The 22,619-nt window shown below is 41.4% G+C and overlaps 2 long non-coding RNA genes across 2 annotated transcripts; both read left to right on the top strand.

Moving 5' to 3' along the window:
• The first annotated feature begins 705 nt into the window (after positions 1-705).
• On the top strand, positions 706-18,007 carry LOC140613554 (uncharacterized). Its single transcript, XR_012014546.1, has 3 exons — positions 706-881; positions 9,401-9,513; positions 17,822-18,007. It is a non-coding gene; the product is annotated as an uncharacterized lncRNA (long non-coding RNA).
• Positions 18,008-18,118: 111 nt separating this feature from the next.
• Positions 18,119-22,354, top strand: LOC140613555 (uncharacterized). Its single transcript, XR_012014547.1, has 3 exons — positions 18,119-18,641; positions 20,188-20,283; positions 21,884-22,354. It is a non-coding gene; the product is annotated as an uncharacterized lncRNA (long non-coding RNA).
• The last annotated feature ends 265 nt before the right edge of the window (positions 22,355-22,619 follow it).

Raw genomic sequence — 22,619 nt, 5'->3', positions numbered from 1 at the left:
CATCCAGGCGTCCTCTTCTTTCTTTCTTTCTTTCTTTCTTTCTTTCTTTCTTTCTTTCTTTCTTTCTTTCTTTCTTTCTTCTCTTTCACAGTTTATATATACACTGGAAAACATTATGGAAGTTCTTCAAACAATTAAAAATAGAAATTACATATGATCCAATAATTCCACTACTGGGAAATCACCCACAGAAAATGAAAAAACTAATTCAAAAACATATATGGACCCTGATGTTTATGGCAGCATTGTTTACAATAGATAAGATATGGGAGCAACCTAAGTATCCATCAATAGATATAGATAGATAGATAGATAGATAGATAGATAGATAGATAGATAGATGTAGATATGATATATATATAACATAGCAATAAGAAAGAATGAGATTGTACTACTTGCAACATCATGGATGGATCTAGAGTGTATTATGTTAAGTAAAATAAGTCAGACTAAGTCAAGAACCATATAACGTCACTCATAAGTAGATCTTCAAAGAGCAAACGAATAAACAAACAAAAAGTAGAATCAAACTTATAAATACAGAGAACAAACTGATGATTTCCAGGGGTGAGAGTATAGACAAAAAAGGTGAAGTTGAGTGGGAGGCCCGGGCTTCCAGTTAGCGAGTCAACGAGTCACAGGAATAAAAGGCCCAGCATAGGGAATACAGTCAATGATCTCATAATAGCATTGCCTGGTGACAGATGGGCGCTCCTACCTAAATCACTACAACTGAAGTTCTGTGCTGTACACCTGACAGTAATGTAACACCGTGTGTCAACTGTATGCCGATAAAAATAAAACAATAGGAGCAACAACAATACAAAAGATGTGCTCATGTTATCTCTTGCTTTTGCATGAAATTTCACAACTTCTAGAAGGTAATTTTTTTCTCTTATGTACCTAGAAAGCTCCTGCACATCCTTCAGGATTTATTTTGTAGGACTTGTGTTTACTTGTTCCTATCCTCTCTATAATACCAGTTATATACTCTCTTCTCTGTATTTTCCCACAGACAGACAGACAGACAGACAGACACACACACACACACACACACCCTGATATGTGCAAATATCACTCAATATTACAATAATCATTTTTCCTTGACTGCCTTCCCCAATGGACGGTGAGAGCGAAGGCCATGCCCTTCACCAATATGTGTCCAGCAACCAGCATGGGATCCTAAAACATAGTCACCAGATCAATGTGAAAAGAAAGAACATATTTAGAATATGTATCACAGGAAAGGTAATTTAGGAGCTTATCCTGCCTGTCTTCAAATGTATGAAGAACTTATTTGGAAAAAAAAAAAACAGAGAAGAGATTCCATCACTCTGTAGTAGAATTAGAATTGGTGATAGCAGGGTCAAAGAAATACCTTGACCCTTATATAAGTAAGAACATCCCAAATAATAAGCGTTGCAAGGAGTAGCATGTACCAGCGCCTAAAGCTTTGAGCTCCTCCTTCTAGTGCAAAACCCAAGATGAGTGGGTGACCTTCTGCAGAAAACTGCTCCAAGTGGCCTTTGAGGTCCCTTCCAACTCAAGAGCATGTGACTCTGTACAGGGGAAGCAATAAAAATGTTTTATGTTTAAAAATAAGTGTTTTCATAAGAAAGATGACTTTTTTCTCTTCCCAAAGAGATTTTTGTTGTTTTTTCAGAAAGAGAACCTAAATATTACTCTGATATATCAAAAGACATTACATTAAAATCATCTTCCTCTCTGAATGTGATTAGAGAAAATTCTCCCCTGCCCTAGTTTCCCTTGGCTTTAAAATATAATGTCTTCTAAAGGGCAAGACTTTTTGTGACTAATATGCAGACACTGTAAATCTAAAATATCAAATAGAAGTATATGAGAAAGGCTTCTTATTTAAAACATTTCAGGGGTAGAACAAAATGACCATTTTCAGTGAGAAAGTAAAACTTGAGTCGGCACCGTGTTAAGGGAACAGAGCCTGGCAGTTGCAAAGGTGGTATTGGCAGAACAGGGTCTGCCCTTATGTCTAGCTAGAGGAGAATGTACCCCGAAAGGGCAATGGTAGATATGAATGGAAGAGAAAAAAGGATCATAATTAAAGCTCACTAGCTCTGACATGGACATATTTTGCATATGAAAATGTTAATCTTTGAAATGTCAGTTCTGTATCACTTCCATTAGCAATATATATATATATATATATATATATATATATATATATATATATATATATATATATCCCAAGCTATCATTGATTTTATGCATAAATGGATTCAGGACCCAACCTAGGCTCTGGCTTCTGGACTGCATGTTCCTGGATATAGAGTCACACTCCCATGTCCTGTTAGGTTTCCCCCGCCCTGCACAGGTGTCGGTCTATGTCCACCATTATCCCGAAAAGGCCCGGTGCCTCCAGCACTCACTCAGCCACGTTTGATACCAAGCACCACCCTCCATTTGCTGTGTCTAGTATCCCATGGTTCTTCTTTACTGCAGAACAGATGTGCAAAAAGTGGCATTCTCACACCATCTGCTTGAGATCCGTCCATCTCAGGACATGTCTCAAGAATCTTCACATGTTTTAAGACTATTTCCAGTGGGACTAGTAATAACAGAAAGGTGCCTTCGAAATAGAAGGGGAAACACCCCAATGCTGTATTTACAATCAGAAGCTCTCTGCCCAAGTGTTCCCAGTGAGTAGCTTTGTGATCCAAGGATGAGTTAATAAAATTTAAGTAAATGTAGAGAAAAGGGTAAAATGGGACTAAAATGAGAACCATATTTGTTTCTGTATCTTTAGAGCAAGACGGCTCGCCCATCAGGTATCTTACTCAAAGTGCTCGCTCACATGTTCATTTATCACTAAACTGCTCCGTAGCAGGTGCTCTGTCAGGTAGGGCAGGATGGAGGCAGTCAAGGTCCCCTGACACCCAAGAGCTCCTACAATTGACTTGTCCATGCTCTTCTCATAGGTCCACTTGGCTTAGGGCTCAGGGCCTTGCCTGTTAGCAGGTAGAGAGATACTTTCTGGCATGATGCTTAGGGGAAGAGGCCGTTACACAGCCACCTCTGGGAAGGTTTTGAGGGAAGTGCAGCCCTGCGGACAGTATATACAACCAGAGGAAAACTAGACTCCACATGCTCTTCCTCAGACTCATGGGTCAACATTTCCCTTCCTCTCCAGACCCCTATGGTGTCCTATGCTCACAAGCAAACTAAGCCAGAAGATCGCACAAAACTCCTTCAACTCCAGACATCTCCTTTCCTGAGTCTCTTAGTTGGCCTGACCACACACAAAATAGATCCCCAGCAACACATGGGGTCTGCCTCTCATTCTTGTTTTCCTGTTAGCTCATTGTCCCATTCTTTTAGCTTATCAATGCTAGTACCCATCAGGTAAAGAATTCATTTTGACCTACAGATTCTTGCTCACCCTTTTCAGATACTATTAACTCTTGTCCCCACTCATGTCTCAGCTTGCCACTTCAAGTCCCCTTCCCTGGATGACATGACTCCTCCTCACTCCCACCCCACCCCCCACACATGATTGCCTAGATGCAATGTGATGCTCACTTAGCCATTGGCTCACATACTGCAGATTTGGGCAAGGAGTACTCACCCCTGCTCACCCCGGACTGGGGGAACCTGTTGGCCCTGGCAACTCCTGCCATCATTAAGAAGGTAAAATCAGATATTCTGATGTGCCTGGTTGCTGGCACTCACTCTGAGGCAATGGAGAGCACAGAACTCCCGTTCCTCTCCTTTGGCAAGGCATCAATGTATCCTGTAAAGTGCAAATATGCAGATGGTGCCCCATGTCAACACTCCTGATCCCCCACCAGAATACCCTATTTCTCCTGCAGAACAGGTGTGTAAACCATGTGGACAGAGGGTCCTCTCTTTGGTGACATTCCTATTAAGAACAATGGTGAAGTAGACCATGTCATGTTAAGGTGATTTAGAGGCCCAGTAGATAGGGGTTATGGAGGTTTTCTGATACCTTTGAGGGGTTTGTTAAAACTCTTCTTGAAGGACAAGAATCACACTGGTCACCGTTCAGCTTCTCTGTGCCTGAAAGGCGCCTGAGTTAAGTTCTATGGGTGAGTGAATGGACTAATAAGGGGTTGACGGCCAATATCCAGTCCCAAGGAAAGACATCTTATTAGATAACTCCATCTTGCCTTGCCCTAAGTATTGGACCTCCATTTCTGCCATAATTTCCTGGCATTGGATTTCAAATGCATCTTTTCATGCACGTCTTCCTTTTGGCAGCCCTGGATGCTCTTAACCCTGCATCTTCTTGTGCACGAAGACTGGAGACGAGAAGTCTACGTGTCTCCCAGAGAGACACCCACCCACTCCCTGATCTTACTGCAGAAATTTTCGGTTCTGTTTCATGGGGAAAGTTACAATCCAGAGGAATATGTGGGAAATCTGTAGGAGAAGACAGTAAGCCTCTTCATGACAATTCTGGGATATCTCCATGCTTTGACTTAGGGAGAGGTTGGCAGGGACTGGGAGAGGTGTTAGCCCACTTTCCTATTCTTTCAGTGGCTCTGATCCATAAGAAAGTGTGTTCTCTAAAATTTCTGAAAGCAGGAAGCAATCACTGTTTCTGACCCAGACTCTGCCTTCTGCCCTCCTACATCATCTCATTCTTTCTAGATCCCAGACCTGTGGGCTCCATGCTATGACCCCAGGACTCATCTAGAGAAGGCCAGGCTCACCTACCCCCTTGTGCTGATTCTCAGGCTCTCCCCTTGACGCCTCTCCCAAATGCGTGTGGACATTCATCGTCACACTATACCTTGTGGCCAATTTAAGAGATGCTCTAACTGTTGGCCTTGGTGTCTTAGGACTTTAACTGAGAAATCTTCACCAGTCATCACTGCTTAGAGGAGTGGGAGATTTTAAACCAAGAACCCAAACAACTACATACAAAGCTCACCTGTGAGCACGCCCCGCTCCATCAGCATTCTGGCTTACATACGGTCATTCAGCAATGCGTGCTCACTGAGGTTCTCCAAAGGGATGCTCAGGTCCCATGTCTAGTCAGAGACAGAGTCGGATCCCTCTTAATATCTATTAAAAAACCTTCATATTCTTGCCCGAATGATGTAGTGCGTTGTCCTCATTATGAGAACAGGTTGGTGCTCAGGAATAGAGCTTGCAAGCTGGCTCTACTCTCTAGCTGTGTGTCTGGGAAGATCAGTTAGCCCTATTAGACTTCTCTTTGACATCTGTAACATGGGCATAATAATAATATCTGCACTCACAGGAATGCTGTCAGGCTTCTGGGCATAAATAGATGGCTGCTCTGAACACAGTGTCTGGCTCGTAAGGTTTCCTGCACTTTCTTTATTCTGATTTTCTAAGTCACTCATTAACACGAGCATCTTTCCCAAACATTATTTTTATGTCATTAATTAGACCATTTTCAGATGATGAAAATTTCTGACCTTACCCCCAAATATGGGGAGGGGAAACATCTTACTTTGGATTTTCAGTCCTTTACATATGTTGGGTGATCTTCATGCCATTGAGAATTCTTTCTGTACACAGAAATCTAATCAGAGCTTTCTGTTTATTTTAAACAATTAGTATTTCAGCTATTAAAGGTATAAAAAACCTGGATCTTTATTAATCTTTTTTTAAAATTTATTTATTTATGATAGTCAGAGAGAGAGAGAGAGAGAGAGAGAGAGAGAGGCAGACACAGGCAGAGGGAGAAGCAGGCTCCATGCACCGGGAGCCCGATGTGGGATTCGATCCCGGGTCTCCAGGATCGCACCCTGGGCCAAAGGCAGGTGCCAAACCACTGCGCCACCCAGGGATCCCTTTATTAATCTTTTAATTCAACTTATAAAATGTTCTATTTATAAATCTTGCGCATTTTAGCAATCACTTTAAATCAGCATTTGAATAATATTTGACCTCATTTATAAACTTTGTTAAATAGTAGCTTTTAAAAGTCATTTATACATAACAATATATGTAATTTCCATTTTAAGTGTTTTAATTTTATAGCCAAGAACAATTTATTCTCAGGAGCTTAAATAAACTTTCTTAATGTAACACATGTATTGCTTTATACTTAAATATATTTTATGTTCAAAGTTTTCTTAGATAATCCAATAATGTGGACAGTTTAATGATTATTTAACTTAAAACTCATAGGTAAAAGTTAATTACTGAGTACATATTTAAAAATTATATCTACAAGCACTATTATCATAGCCTGGATTGTTTTAAACATCCCAACATCACAAATATATAAAATGTCAATATGAACTGATCCTTTTTGAATTGAAAAGATCTTAACTAGTTTTGACCTTTCAACCTCTTCTGTTCCTAATTATAAATGGCTCCATTGATAAAAAGGAGTATCCATTTAAAGAAAACAGCTCCAATCTAATTAATTGACTTTACTTAATACCAAAGAATTAGACGATTTTATGTAACTTTGATGGGATATTCTGAATTTTAACCCTATTGCTGCATCAGTGACATAGGAGGGACGCTCAGCCCCAGATTCAAGTCCGCTACCCACAGAGGATGCCACTGCTATCATATTATGATTGGTTGCATTTCATATTTCTTTGGCTCCAAAGAAGTAAAACGTCTGTCATCTTAGGTCTGAAGACTTCTGGACATGTGGGAACTTCTCATTCTTCTAGATTCTCAGGTATCTCACTGAATTTTGGATATCCCTTGGTTCTGTTCTCTTGTAGTCTCCACACATGAAATTATTTGATAACACCTTGACTGCGATGCAGTTGAGTCAAGACAAAAAGATTTATAGCTAGGAATAAAAAGATTTTGCGTGGTAAAACCGATTCCATCCCCTAACGTTGAAATCAGCTTCACTCTTGTCCCAATTCTTCGATGTATGATAAACAGGAATTCATGCATTTTATTTCTAGGGTCTCTTACTTTTATTTGCCTATGGTTATAGGTGAAGTTATTAATTCAATCAAATCAAATCCAAATTTATTGTTTGAAGAGAAAATGGCTCTAGCACATGATCATTGAATCTGTGTTTCAAAATCTGCATGTGCATGTATGAATTCTACAGTATAACCAAAATGCACAGGCTATTTTCATAGAAGCTGGCTAATCACAGTGAGGATTTGAGCAGAATGTCCTTGCTCATACTGACTGTTTAGATCAGTTCCCAAGCACTAGACCTCCCGTCCTCACCAAGGGAGCTATTAAAATATATATATTTTTTCCTGGCGCTCACACTCTTTGGTTATTCATCTCCCTACACATCTCTTTAATTAGGTTTGATGTAGACTTAGAGATCTTAATATTTTTTTGGCTTCCCAGAAGGTGCACAGACAGATTAGGCAATTAATTCAGGCAATACCAATGACAAGCAGACATGCTGAATAGAAGAAATATTGAGAGTCAAGGAAGCCCAAACGTAGCATGCTGCGGAAGAGCTTCTTGGGGCATGGAGAGCTAATGTAACTTGCAAAAGGCCGTCTAGTGTTGTAGTCAATAAATTTTGCTTTCTGTATCCTAAAAATACTTTTTAATAACTAAATACTCCTGGATTTATGTTTTTGTTGATTTTGTTAATATAGCATTTCTTATCGAAAAAACATCATTCATTTAAAAGCTTACAAAGAATGTTGTGTTTGGCATTTTATAAATGCCCATAATAAAAATAAAATTATCAAGTATATATTTTAAATATGATAAATGGAACTATCATAATATATGACAACCGACACTTATCATCATCCCTTTAAAATTGATTTGAACAAGTTATTTTTTCCAGGCAATAATTTTAATTACTTTGCTTTCATTCTTAAAGTAACTTTCTAATTTCATTTCCACCATAAAATCATATTTAATGTAATGTATTTGAGACTTGAAAGTTTTTTATTACTTCATGTTATTATCCATTTATCTGAAAAAATGCTTATAATTAAAATTTTCAATTTTTAAAGACAATAAAGTTTTAAATAATTGAACAAATCCTCTAGGTTGAGTTGCATTTTTTAATCACTATTTGCTCACAATTGAACAAAACAATATAAATGTATGCAAGATTTGATAAAATCTAGTTAAATAAATAAAAGTAAACTACATTGGATATATATTCTTCAGTGAAAGAAATGAAGGTATTTCAGGTCAGGTAGTTCATACTATTTGAAAAACTTGTTCACATGAATAAATGAATGGGAACATAGGAAATTTTTAAATAGAAATAATATTGAACTCTTCTTTAAAAATATCATGTTGGGACGCCTGGGGGCTCAGTGGTTGAGTGTCTGCCTTTGGCTCAGGCTGTGATCTTGGAGTCCTGGGATCGAGTCCCACATCGAGCTCCCTGCATGGAGCCTGCCTCTCCCTCTGCCTGTGTCTCTGCCTCTCTCTGTGTGTCTCTCATGAATAATTAAATAAAATCTTTTTTAAAACCATGTTATTAAATATCAAATTTATTTTAACCATGAGGTGTCAACTTAGTAAAATCTCATTTAATTCAGGATGCCTGGGTGACTCAGCAGTTGAGTGTCTGCCTTCAACTAAGGGTGTGATCCTAGGGTCCAGGATCGACCCCTGCATCAGACTTCTTGCAGGGAGCCTGCTCCTCCCTCTGCCTATGTCTCTGCCTCTCTCTCTGTTTCAGTGTGTCTCATGAATAAATAAATAAATTCTTTAAAAATAACTCATTTAATTTAGCTCTAAATTTATACCAGTCATTTCTTACAAAAGTGAAAAAAAATTCAATTCAAAAGAGGGAAAACAGAGTTTTCAGATGTTGATTCCAGAATAAATAAACATCCACATGCAAAAAACAAACAAACAAAACCCCAAAATCCTCTAATCAAAAGACCCAGAGCTGCATAGAGAACCACTTCCAGTGTTGGGATAGGGAAGATGCAAGATGATCCTAGAGTATCTTACGGTTCTCAGGCTTCAGTTCATGGGGAGGCTATTTTGGTAGGTGTTCTGGAAATTTAGCTTGTATCTGTTGATAATAAAGGAGTAATAACGTGTCATTCCCAAGGTTACTATGGGAGGGAAACTAGGATTTGGGGCCTTGGAAAGTTGAGGAACTTTGAGCTTTGATAATTTGGGGTTTAAAATTCCCCTAGTTCTTTTCTTTCTCTTTTCCTGCAGTTGGTGGAGTGTAAGGAGAGTGGAAATTCTGAGAGGAAAAGTAAACCTCTTCAGGCCAGTTTGATACAGTACCACTAAAATATGTGGCCTTGTTACTGGAGAAAAAAGTTGGGATTCACCAGGTTGGAAAAATAAAATCAAACATTTCTTACTTTATGAACATTTATATTTATTACAGCAATTGGTTTTCGGCAATGAAAACAACCCACTCAAAGAATAGGGAGTGATCCAAAGTTCTTAAGGCTTTGATTCTTGCTTCATCCTTTGTTTATTTTCTTGTCAGAACGGTGCCACTGGCAGATGGACATGCATTGGAAAATACCTCAGCAATACTTCCTTAAATCTCCCCATCAGTGTTGGTCCAATGTCACGCTCTAATTTTTTGTGCCACTGCAGGTAATACCGTGAAGCATTCTTGCTAAATTTTGCTTTTACTATGGGTATGTCTTTAGTTAGTAGTAAAGCCTATCAAAAACTTATAATTTGCAGTTCATTTTATAGTTTCCAGGAGTGATAAGGAAATCTTTGTTTCTAAAGAAATTCAAATTCATAGAATAATGCACGATCATATTTGTAAACTTCCTAGCAGTATACAATTTGCTGCTGTGTCTGGTGTCAGTGGAAAGGTCTGGGCAAAGGCAATTAATTTAACTGTCTATTCTGATTTGGTTTTTATGAAAAGCATTTATCTCAAGGGTAAATTTCTGTCTGTGATAGCCACAGCCTCTTTGTCATGCTTTAGCTTTCTTTTTTAAGCATGAACTATTGACACAGCAACACAGGCCTACCTCAAGAAGCAAGAAAACTCTCAAATACACAACCTAACCTTGTACATAAATGAGCTAGAGGAAGAAAAACACATCTAAAACCAGCGGAAGAAAGGAAATAATAGATTAGAGCGGATATAAATGATATAGAAAGTAAAATAATAATAGTAATAATAATAATAAATAATAATAATAATAATAATAATAATAATAATGATAAAACAGATCAATGAAACCAAGACCTGGTTCTTTGAAAAAAATCAATAAATTTGATAAACCTGTAGCCAGACTTATCAAGAAAAAAAAAAAAGAAAGGCTTTAAATAAATAAAGTCACTAATCAAAGAGGAGAAATAATCAACACCACAGAAATACAATTATAAGAGAATATTATGAAAATCTATATGCCAGGCACCTAGGTGGCTCAGTGGTTGAGCATCTGCCTTTGGCTCAGGTCATGATCCCAGGGTCCTGGGATCGAGTCCCACATCAGGCTCCTCGCAGGCAGCCTGCTTCTCCCTCTGCCTGTGTCTCTGCCTCTCTCTCTCTCTCTGTGTGTCTCTCATGAATAAATAAATAAAAATCTCTAAAAAAAATAAAAAAGCAAACTCTATGCAAACACATTAGACTCCCTAGAAGAAATGGAGAAATCCCTAAATATTTAAACTAGAAATATATAAACTACCAAAATGAAACAGAAAGAGAAAGTTTTAACAGACTGATAACCAGCAAAGAAATTAAATCAGTAATCAAAAACTTCCCAAAAAGCAAAATCCAAGACTAGAGGGCTTCACAGTCCAAATCTACCAAACATTTAAAGAAGAGTTACCACCTCTTCTTCTCAAACTATTCCAAAACACAGAAAAGAAAGGAAAAATTCCAAATTCATTCTATGAGGCCAGCATAACCCTGATGCCAGAACAAGATAAAGATACCACTAAAAAAAAAGAACTACAGGCCAATATCCCTGATGACCATAGATGCAAAAATTCTCAACAAAATTCAAATAAACCAAATTCAACAATACATTAAAAAAGTCATTCACCGTAATCAAGTGAGATTTATTCTTAGGTTGCAAGAGTGGTCCCATATTTGCAAATCAATTAACATGATACATCACTTCAATTAGAGAAAGTTTAAGAACCATAGGATCATTTCAATAAATGCAGAGAAAGCATATGACAAAGTACAACATCCATTCATGATAAAAACCCTTAACAATGTCAATTTAGCAGGAACATACCTCAACATAATGAGTCATGTATGGAAAGCTTACAGTTAACGTCATACTCAATGGTGAAAAACTGAGAGCTTTTTCCCTAAGGTCAGGAGCAAGATGAGGATGTCCACTCTCACCACTGTTATTCAACATAGTACTGGAAGTCCTTGTCACACCAATCAGACAAAGCAAAGAAATAAAATGTATCCAAATAGGTAAGGAAGAAGTAAAATTTTCATATTTGCGGATGACATGATACTATATAGAGAAATCCTCAAAGACTCCACCAAAATACTGCTGAACTGATAAATGAATTCAGTAAAGTCGCAGGATACACAATCAACATAGAGAAATATTTTGCATTTCTATACACCAATAATGAAGCAGCAGAGAGAGAAATTAAGAAAGCAATCCCATTAAAATTGCATCAAAAATAATTAAATACCAAGGAATGAACCGAACCAAAGAGGTGAAAGGCCTGTAGTCTATCAATCACTGAGGAAAGAAATTAAAGACAACACAAAAAAATGGAAAGATATTCCATGTTCATGAATTGGAAGAACAAATATTATTAAAACGTCTATACGACCCAAACTACGGATTTATATTTATTTAATTTAAATTCAATTTGCCAACATACAGTATAACACTCAGTGCTCATCCTGTAATTCCAGAAATACTGACAGCATTTTTCACAGAACTAGGATAAACAATCCTAAACTTTTGACAAAAGACCCTGAATATCCAAAGCAAGCTTGAAAAAGATAAGCAAAGCTGCAGGCATCATCGTTCTGAACTTCAAGTTATGTTGCAAAGCTGTAGTGATCAAAACAGTGTGGTACTGACACAAAAATAGACACAAAGATCAAGGAAACAGAATTGAAAACTCAGCAATAAATCCACAAATATAAGGTAAATTAATCTTTGACGAAGTAGGAAGGAATATCCTAAGGGAAATAGTCCCCTTAACAAATGTTGAGAAAACTGGACAGCAACATACAAAGGAAAGAAACAGGACTACTTTTTTATACCATGCACAAAATAAACTCAGAATGGATTAAAGACCTAAATATGATACCTAAAACCATAAAAAATCCTAGAAGAGAGCAAAGGCAGCAATTTCTCTGACATTGGTCACAGCAATTTTTCTCTAGATGTGTCTCCTGAGGCAAGGGAAACAAAACCAAAAATAAACCACTGGGACTACCTCAAAATAAAAAGCATCTGCACAGCAAAGGAAATAATCAACATAACTGAAAGGCAACCTACAGAATGGGAGAAGGTATTTGAAAATGACATATCTGGGTTAGCATCCAAAATTTATAAAGAATTTATCCTGCTCAACACCCCAAAAACAAATACTCTAATTAAAAATGGACAGAAGGCATGAACAGACAATTCTCTAAAGAAGACATCCAGATGGCCAACAGACACATGAAAAGATGCTCAGTGTCACTCACCATTAGGGAACTGCATACCAAAACCAGAATGAGACATCACCTCACACCTGTCAGAATGGCTGAAATCAACACGAGAAATGAGATATGTTGATGAAGATGTAGAGAAAAGGGAATCCTGGTGCACTGCTGGTGGGAATGTAAACGGGGCCGTCGCCCTGGAAAACAGTATGGAGGGTCCTCAAAGAGTTAAAAGTAGAACCATGCAACAATCTGGCAATCCCACTACTGGGTACTTAAGCAAATAATACAAAAGCACTAATTCAGAGGACTACACATATCCCCATGTTTATAGCGGCATCACTTACAGTGGCCAGACTATGGGAATAGCCCAAGGGCCCATGGCTAGATGAATGGATAAAGAAGAAGCGCGCACGCGCGCGCACACACACACACACACACACACACACACAATGGAATATTATTAGTCCAAAAAGAGTGAAATCCTACCATTTGCAACAACAACAACATGGATGGAGCTGAAGGGTATAATACTAAGTGAAATAAGTTAGTCAGAGAAAGATAATTACCATATGATTTCACTCATATGTGAAATTTAAGGAGCAAAACAAATGAGCATAGGGGAAAAGAGAGAAGGACAAAGCAAAAAACGGACTCCTCGCTATAGAGAACAAACTGATGGTTACAAGAGAGGAGATAGGTAGCGGACGGGTGAAATAGGTGATGAAAATCAAGGGAGGGCACTTGTGCTGAGCCCTGGGTGGTGTATGGAAGTGTTGAATCACTGTATTATACACCGGAGACTAATATTACACTGTATGTTAGCGAAATGGAATAGAAAGAAAAACTGAAGAAAAAAAAAAGAAAGAAAGAAAAGGAAGCATCTGTAGGGTCTGGAGAACCAGTAAGGTTAGTGAAGATCTCAGACCTCAACCAACAAATGTTTTCACGCATCGTACTCCTGGTGCTAGGACTCTGAGACAGGGCGGCTCTGTCTTGCTCCCGGGTCTTAGAGAAAAGTGAAGGAAGGGACAGGTCCCTGATAATGGCCACATGGTCAGTGCCTGTCCAGAACTTTCAAGAACAGAAAAAGAAGAGTTTGTGGATCCAGAAACAAACTGTTTCGTAGATAATCAATAATGTCCGTCTCTGGAGAGAGCTCCTGGAACATGAGTCCTGCCCCACTAGCGTGCACCCCTGCATGATCACCTGCCCTTAAGTGCATGCGGGCCTGACTCGAACCGTGAAGTCCTCTTAAAAGGAGATCCAGAGGGGTGCCTGGGTGGCTCCGTGGTGGAGCATCTGCCTTCAGCATGGGGTGTGATCCTGGGTCCCGCAATCAAGTCCCACATCGGGGTCCCTGCAGGGAGCCTGCTTCTCCCTCTGCCTGGGTCTCTGCTTCTCTCTCTCTGTATGTCTCTCATGAATAAATAAATAAAATCTTAAAAAAAAAAAAGAGTATTCAGAGTTCACTGTCTTAGTCCACCCAGGCTCCTCTAAACAAGAACCACAGGCTGAGTGGCTCATAAATAACAGGAATATATTCCTTACGCTTGCGGAGGCTGGATGTCCTTGACCAGGGAGCCAGCATGGTGGGTAGAGCCTCTTCTGGGTCACAGACAGCCTCTTCTCACTGTGTCCTGACGCGAGGTAGGGCTGAGGGAGCTCTGTGAAGTCTTTTTTTTTTTTTTAAATACCGTATTTATTTATTTATTTATTCATGAGAGATACACACAGAGAGGCAGAGACACAGGCAGAGGGAGAGGCAGGCTCCATGCAGGACTCGATCCTGGGACCCGGGGGTCACGCCCTGAGCCGAAGGCAGACGCTCAACCACTGAACCCTCCAGGTGCCCTGTGAGGTCTCTCTTACAATGGCCCCAACCCCAATCATGAGGCTCCACTGTCACGGCCCAATCACCACCCCGCATCCCCCATGCCCTAACGCTGCCACTTTGAGAGTCAGGTTTCAGCTTAGGAGTTTGAGAAGGACTCTTGAGACCACAGCAGTCAAAGATGGGTGACATCAGAAAATGGGACTCCATGGGGGGTTCCATGGAGCACGGACCCGAGAAGCACAGTTTAATTAATTACCTTTTCCGGGGGAGAGAATCTTTGGCAATTTGTCAGAAAAAGATAACACGTAGCAATTATTTATTTTTTTGATCAATCTTTCCCATAAGTGGGAAAGTTTTCTTAAAAGGGAAAGAAAGAGAGAAAGAGAGAAAGAGAGAGAGAGAGAGGAAAGAAGAAAGAAAGAAAGAAAGAAAGAAAGAAAGAAAGAAAGAAAGAAAGAAGAAAAAAAGAAAAAAGAAAGAAAAGAAGAAAGAAAGAAGAAATATAAATAAATAAATAAATAAATAAATAAATAAATAAATAAATAAAAAAGGAAAAAAGAAAAAGAAAGAAAGAAGAAAGGAAGAAAGAAGAAAGAAAGAAAGAAACAGAAAATAAAATGAAAAGGAGACGGACGACATCGCCATTGCTAAAAGGCTAATTAATTTCCTGGGAAGAACATTAAGGAGGAGAGAAAAGAAGCTGTGACACACACACACACAACGCAGGTGACCCTCGGCGGGCTCGCCGTAGCCAACGTGCCGGAGCCGGCACCGTCCACCCCCGGGTACAGCGACGTGGAGAGGGACACGGACGTGCTAAGCGAAATGACGCGTCTTTCAGGCCAACGAGACAGCGTGGTCACGAGGCTTCCCACTTTTTGCCGCAGGTGCCCGGCAGATGCGCCCTCTGGGTCTGGGTCGTGCCCAGGGCTCCGCAAGCTGCTCCTGCAGCTTGGAACCTCCCTGTTGACGTCGTGCCCACGAGAGAGGCCCCTGCAGGGCAGCGTTAGGTTAGGAAGACGGGAAGGGGGCGCGAGCGAGACTCGCAAGGCCGCGAGCAGGAAAGGCCCGTCAAGACGGAGCGGACGCGGCTCGGCCGCCCCGAGAGCGCACCCTGGAGTCCGGGGGCAGCGCGGAGTCGCCAACGCCAGAGGCAGCTGCACCGCACACGTCCCGGGGCCTCTCCCGCCAGGCTGAAGGCAGATGTCCTCGGAGGGCGGTGGCTCGAGACACAGCCTGAGGACACCGTCTGGCCCCCTCCACGCCTGGGCCTGGCCCGGTGACCGACGCAGCTGGCCCGGCGAGGCCGCCCACAGGGCTGTCCTCCCTCCGCACACCGTTCCCGCGCGGACGCTCAGGCGGACGGGAGATGCCAGGGGCAAGGCGACCCTCTGACTCTGACCGTGAGTGGGCCTCCCCGCGAGGGTCCGTGGAGAAGCGGCCCTAACGCTGAGCTTGGGGCGCACAGCAGTCCCTCCTCTTCGCCAGGGACGTGGGGCTTGGTCACGGAGTGTCTGGACAAGGTCTACGTTCCTGCGTGTCCGGACCTCCTCGCGGGGAAGCCTGTTTCGTCCTGACCTGTCACCGCCACGGAGAGAGAGGCCTGGGGGGTCTGAGGTCGGGCCCCAGACCAGGCCCGCCTGCGGCCCGAGGAATCCAGGCCCTGCTTCCCTCTCTCTGCTGAAACGTCAGCGTGGAGGGTTGAGCTCACTTCAAGTACAGAAAATCTCCGTCCTGACATGCGATCGCCACAGCTTGACCTGGTTGACGGAACGGTTAGATCAGATCAGTGTTGACTCCGTTTCAGAGAAAGTCTGACTTTGTTTCTCCGTTCATGCAAGCACGTGTGTCCCCATGAGGAACCATCTCACACCACCATGAGGAGAAATAAATTAATCCCACGAGCCCACACGCCACTCTGAAAAAGGCACAATTTTAATGTTCTCGGCTTAATACTTGTATCATAATCCTGACGGTTCCTATGAATCGGGATGGGACGTGCTGGCAACCAACGACTGTTCATGAGTATAAGTGTTCGCCTCATAAATAGGATTTAAATCGTGGATAATGGGATCCCTGGGTGGCGCAGCAGTTTGGCGCCTGCCTTTGGCCCAGGGTGCGATCCCGGAGACCCGGGATCAAATCCCACGTCGGGCTCCCGGTGCATGGAGCCTGCTTCTCCCTCTGCCTGTGTCTCTGCCTCTCTCTCTCTCTCTCTCTCTCTCTCTCTCTCTGTGACTATCATAAATAAAAAATAATAATAATAATAATAAAATAAAATAAATAAATCGTGGATAAAAGCAATAGGCCGCCTCGTCTCTGGAAATTGCAACCGCTTTGTATGGAGAGATTCTTTCGCGTAGTTCCCAGCAAAAGCCCAAATCAGTTGCATGAAATGTATCCAAATTTTGAAAATGCCCTACCTCTACATCAGATGCGTTCCTATCTAAGCCTCGGCGCTACGTGATCTTATCTGTAATGCTTCGCTGGCGCCCACGGTCTGCGCATGGTGGCCTCTATGAATACGGCTTCCCCGCAAGCGATGAGTCTTCTAACCTCTCCACTTGACTGAAGACATGCCGAGTGACTGTCCATCCAGGGTATCACAGCGGCACATTGCCCACGCAGAGGGAAGTCTTTCATTTTAAATCAAAGAGGTTGAGTGAGACCTCATCAACTTTCACATGCTCTTCAGGTCCTCAACCAAAACTGTATCTGGGTCCAGGATGGAACCCCCATGTTGGAATGTGCTGACGTGTATATTCAGGCAGCCAGACTGATGAAAATTTTTTCTTTTTTTTTAAATTTTTTTTTATTTTTATGAAAATGTTTTCTTAGTGAATTCACCTCTTCTTTCTTCCAACAATTGTTTTGAGCAGGGATGTAGCTCTGAGGGACACTTGAATGAGCGTTCTGTTAACTAGAAGCACACAATCATCACCTTCAGCACATCCATAATTCTTCAATCATCCAAATCCTGACATTAAAATTATTAGTACAAGGAGGTCTGAGAGTTTGAGTAAAAATATAAATAAGAGTGACATTTGCAGGCAATCATCAACTTGGCTGTGAAACCTCCCTTGAACCAGCCCTAATTACTGTGAAAGCAAGGATATCCCACACGACTGTAGAATGAATACAAGGCCCGGGACACCCGAAAACCAGCATGGTCACAGCGAGGGTGGAGATTCCAGAAACAGATTTCCTTACTGTGATCCCAGGATCCCGGGCTCTCTGGAAATCTTTGACTACCTCAAGGGATAGCTGGGTGTTGGGTTGAGCACAGCGGATCTAGTCACTGGGGAAACTGGAAGTGAAAGCCCCTGCTTATGACTTGAGTCTCCAGTTGCCTCCACTTCCCCGTACTCCACAGTTTGTGAAATTACCTATGGACCTTGAGGTTGTTGTATGCATTGTAAAATACAGTCATGGGTGTCTTTCCTCCATGGGTCACTTGGGTTTAGATACCAGCGTCCTAATTTGGAACGTGGGAGGATCGTGAGTGTTGAATGCCACCATCAGAAGGCTGGGAGGGGAAGTCTGAGGCGTGCCGGGCAGGCTCTGCTTTACTACCCTGGAGAATAGTAGAAAGCGTGTGAAATGAAGGCCCCGATGAACCAAGAGCTCCTCAGAATGTGACTGTTTCATTAAGTAAGGTATTATCAATTTTTAAAATTTGAATTCAATTTTCCAACATATAGTACAACACCCAGTGCTCATCACATCACATGCCCTCCTTAATGCCTGTCACCCAGTTTCCCCTTCCCACCACCCCATTTCCCTCCAGCAACTTTTTAAGTTAAAGGAAAAAAAGAAATGTGAGTCAAGGGCTAACACTGCATGACCAAATCGCAATAAGGATTTTAAAAAGGGATCATTCTAAACTTAGGTTTTCATTCAAAAACGAGTCTTCTATAACTTTGAGTGTTTTGTGTGCTTTTTCTCAGATGTGAAGCCTATCTAACTTTCATATATCGGGTCTTTTCAAAATATCTGATGTAACTGCCTATTTTTGTCCTTTTGACCCTCCTTGAACTCTGTGATTAAGCATTCATAACTGTTCCTGCCTGAATTCTGCAATGAACGGAGGACAAGTGTGTGTTCCATGTTGGAGATACTGATTCATTCAGCACATTTTATTTCTGATCAGCTGACACGACGATGGAGTCTCAAAGTCAACCATCTTTTGTTATGGGAGCGGGTTACAGGACATACCCCCTGCATCACCCTTGACCACTATTGGTGGGGTAGTTAGTCTTATTACTACAATTGTTCCTGGAGCTGGTATGTATTATCCTTCATCAGTTTTCTTAATGGATATTTAAGATGTGAAGAAAACGATCAATCATAGAGAAAACAAAGATTTTTAGACTCCACCAAGACGTGTCCAAGTTGGCACTGTTATAGCCTTTCCTTCAGGAGCCTAGCATATGAGATTATGCTGCAGTTACAAATTCACCCCAAAATCTTAGCAAGACCACATCAAAGGTGTATTTCTTGCTTGTGCTGTATGTCCAGTGCCGATGAGCAACGCAGGTTCTGCTTGGTTCCTCTGGCACTGAAACTGATGGACAGTCTGCAGTGTTTTTTTTTTTTTTTAAAGATTTTATTTATTTATTCATGAGAGAGAGAGAGAGAGAGAGAGAAAGAGGCAGAGACAGGCAGAAGGAGAAGCAGGCTCCATGCAGGGAGCCCGACATGGGACTCGATCCCGGGACCCCAGGGTCACACCCTGGGCCAAAGGCAGGCGCTGAACCGCTGAGCCACCCAGAGATCCCTGCAGTGTTTTCTTTAAACAGTTTTATTTATGGACATATGCAAACACTCACATAACAGACATATCCAACACCTTCCCAAGCGTCTTTGTGTCCCTCTGTTTGGGGGTTTTGTTTGTTTGTTGTGCATGTGCGTGTGTAAAGAACAGTTAACACAAGGTCTACCCTCTTAACAGATTTCAAGTACATAATACTACACCTTTAACTACAGGTGCGGTGTTGTATGTAAATCTCTAGACCTTATTCATCCAGCATTGCTGAAACTTGATACCCATCGAACAGTCTTGAGATGACACCCCTCAACATATAGTTCCATATTTTCTGCAGCAAAGAAAGAATGGGTGGTTTAAAAAAAATCACCTTTGCTCTTAACTACCTCTTTATTTATTTATTTGAGACAGAATGAGCACAAGCAAGAGGAGAGGGAGAGGGAGAGACAGGCTCCCCACTGGGCAGGGAGCCTGATGTGGGCCTCGATCCCAGGATCCTGAGATCATGACCTGAGCCAAAGGCAGATGCTTCACTGACTGAGCCACCCAGGTGCCTGCTTAACGACCTCTTAACTACCTTTTCCTTGCTGCCTTTTAAACAGAACTAGAGGGGCACCTGGATGGCTCCCTTGGTTCAGTGTCTGATTCTTGATTTCAGAATCAAGAAATTGGGATGGGATCAAGCTCCACATCAGGCTCTTCCCTCGGTGCAGTCTACTGAGATTCATCCTCTCCCTCTGCCCCTCTGCCCCTCTCCCCACTCATGCTCTCCCTCTCTCTCTCTCTCTCTCTCTCTCTCTCATAAATAAATAAATAAGTCAATCAATCAATCAAATCTTAAAAAAAATAAACATACAGAACTAAATATCTCCTCTACTCTATGGCAAGGGGATTGGGAGGGCTTCTTTGTTTCTAGAAGGAGAGGTGAATTGAATATGGGGAGCTCCAGCTATCATGACCAACCAGTTAAATGGTAGCAATCTAGAGTAGCAGCTGATGGAAGTACATTAGAATTTTTCAGAATCCATAATTCTTCCCACTGTGAAGCATTTTTTTTTTTTTTAGGATAATAGCATTCTTCTTTGGCCATCTGATTATAGCAAGTGTCCTTCAGACAAGAGCTCTTAGAGTCACTCAGGGCTCCCAACCTGTGCTACACAGGTAAGTCCCCCTTCACCCTTCCAGAAAGAGGGCTCTATGTAGATGCGGGTGCTGTGTGTCAGCAGCTCCCTACTATTGCAAATAAAGGCAGTTTTTACTGTAGGCTTTAGGTCAAGATATCCTCATAATAGGCATTATGAAGAAAAATTATTCAGTGCCACAGAAGAGTCGGAAATCCTAGATTAAACCAAGTTTAACCAGGGTTCCAAGAACTGTTAATATGCTTATGGGTATTATAACTCATTAGCTCTTTAAATTGGAGGTTATGTTATGGTAACTATCCAGAAAACACTATTTACAGAGTGTCTAGACAGATCAGTGTGATCCCTTCCTTGCTGAACTCTTGGATTTCCACTGCCCCCCAAAGCACATAATAACACTTTATAATATGACTTCCACAGCTGCTCCTAGCCTCGTGGAATGTTGTCGCCTTCAGATACCATTTTTTAGCCCTTTGGAAATATAGGTATTCTTTCAGGATTTTTAGCTCTGTCTCAGCTTTACATCTACTATATATAACACAATCTCCTTGAATTAGAAATTCCCACTTTGGTTCTTGCCCATGAGTTTCAACCTCACTTCACAATAAAGATTACCTGAAAATCTTTAAAAACTCTGGTCCCAGAACTCCTCTCCAAAAGCTTCTGATGTAATGCATCGAATTAAATAGATAATACTATCTTATTTTTATTATTTTAATATTATGCTGATGCTCATGAAGGAAATTCATTATATAAAGCTTAAGGATGCTAATGGTGGAGGGAAAAAAAGCAAACAGAACAAAACACACCCTCAGTCCCCCACGTGAAGTTAAAATGGCACAGGAGGTTTTGATGGGTTTCCCTGCAATCTTTTAATTATGCATTAATTTCTTTGGGAAACTTAGAAAAAAAATGCATATACACTTTGGATATGTTTCCGACTGACCACTGTAGCTTATGTTTTTTCTATGTCATTTCTTTTTTTTTAATTGTTTTCATTGGGTTTGTATTATTCAATCAAAGTTAATAGTTCTTATGTAATTCTTTCTGTGAACATGGCACTTATTTAGCATCTATCTTAAATAATAATATTATATTGGCCTTTTTGTGGATCAGTCTGCTTCAGGACACTGCCTGGTGAGGCCAACCACATGGTCTGAGGGGTCAGCCCCTCAAGACTGCCTTCATTTTAGATACCTCACCTGAGCTGCAAGTTTGGGGTTCCCAGGGCCACTCTCATTTCAGGCCAACTGATTAAATATTGGAGGGGTGTCCCATAATCACCTTCAAATGTGATATTTGTTAGAATTGCTCACAGAGTTCATGAAAGTGCTATACTAATAGTTACAGTTTAATTATAGCCAAAGGAAGAGATGCCTACATGAGGTTGAGAGGGGTTCAAACACCAAGCTTCCAGCTACCCCCTCTCGGGGAGTGACAGATGCCCTCATCTCCTAGAAGGAGTGAGAGTGTGCACGGGGCACAGCCACCCAGGGAAGCTCACCTGTGCTGTCAGTGTCCAGAGTCTAAATGGGACGCAGTGACAACCGCCCACCTGACTGAACTTCAGTCCCTCATTCCTCCGGGAGTCGTGGGCTAATAGCTTTCATCTTCCGCAGAAGCCAGAACCGACATAGTGAGACTCAAGCCCACACCAGAGATCACAGCATTAGTCTGTCTGGGGACCAAAGTCCCCAGGAGAAGACAGACACTGCAGTTGGGCAGGACATCGCAGCACCTCAAGACCACCTCCCACTAGCTGAGGGCAAAGACTTCTCTTTGGGAAAAACTGCTTTTTCACTACACAGACACATCCCTGCTGTGTAGCCTGAACTTCGTTCCGTCTAGTGGACGTTTTTGTTGCTGTTCTCATTTACCATGTTGACTTTTTGCAGTTTTCATTTCTTGTTTTCTAAATATCGATGATTTTGAGATAATCGATAGGGCCCCCCTTTCACAGAATGTGGCAAATGCTGGGTCTCCCTTCTAACCACTATAGACCAAGACAGGCAAACCTAGGTTAACATCTTAGGCCCACAGTGTAACTGAAGAAGTTAATAAATTTCTTAGGACTCTTTCAAATATAAAGTTGGAATAATAGTGGTGCCTCGGGGGCTCAGATGATTGAATGTCCGACTCTTGATTTCAGCTGAGGTCATGATCTCAGGGTCATGGGATCAAGTCCTGAATCCACCTCCCCGCTCAGTGGGGAGCCTTCTTGAGAGCCTCTCCCTCTGCCCCTCCCTCCACTCTTTCTCTCAAATAAATAAATAAATCTTAAAAAAAAATCTTTAAAATTAAATAAATTTTAAGATTCTTCCAGCCTCCTAACAACGGTTTACCCTAGATCTCATG

This window comes from Canis lupus, chromosome 21 (assembly GCF_048164855.1).
Source record: "Canis lupus baileyi chromosome 21, mCanLup2.hap1, whole genome shotgun sequence".
In the NCBI taxonomy this organism is placed as follows: Eukaryota; Metazoa; Chordata; class Mammalia; order Carnivora; family Canidae; genus Canis; species Canis lupus.
Note: the sequence above shows the minus strand (reverse complement) of the source record. Positions and strands in the feature narration are given on the sequence as shown.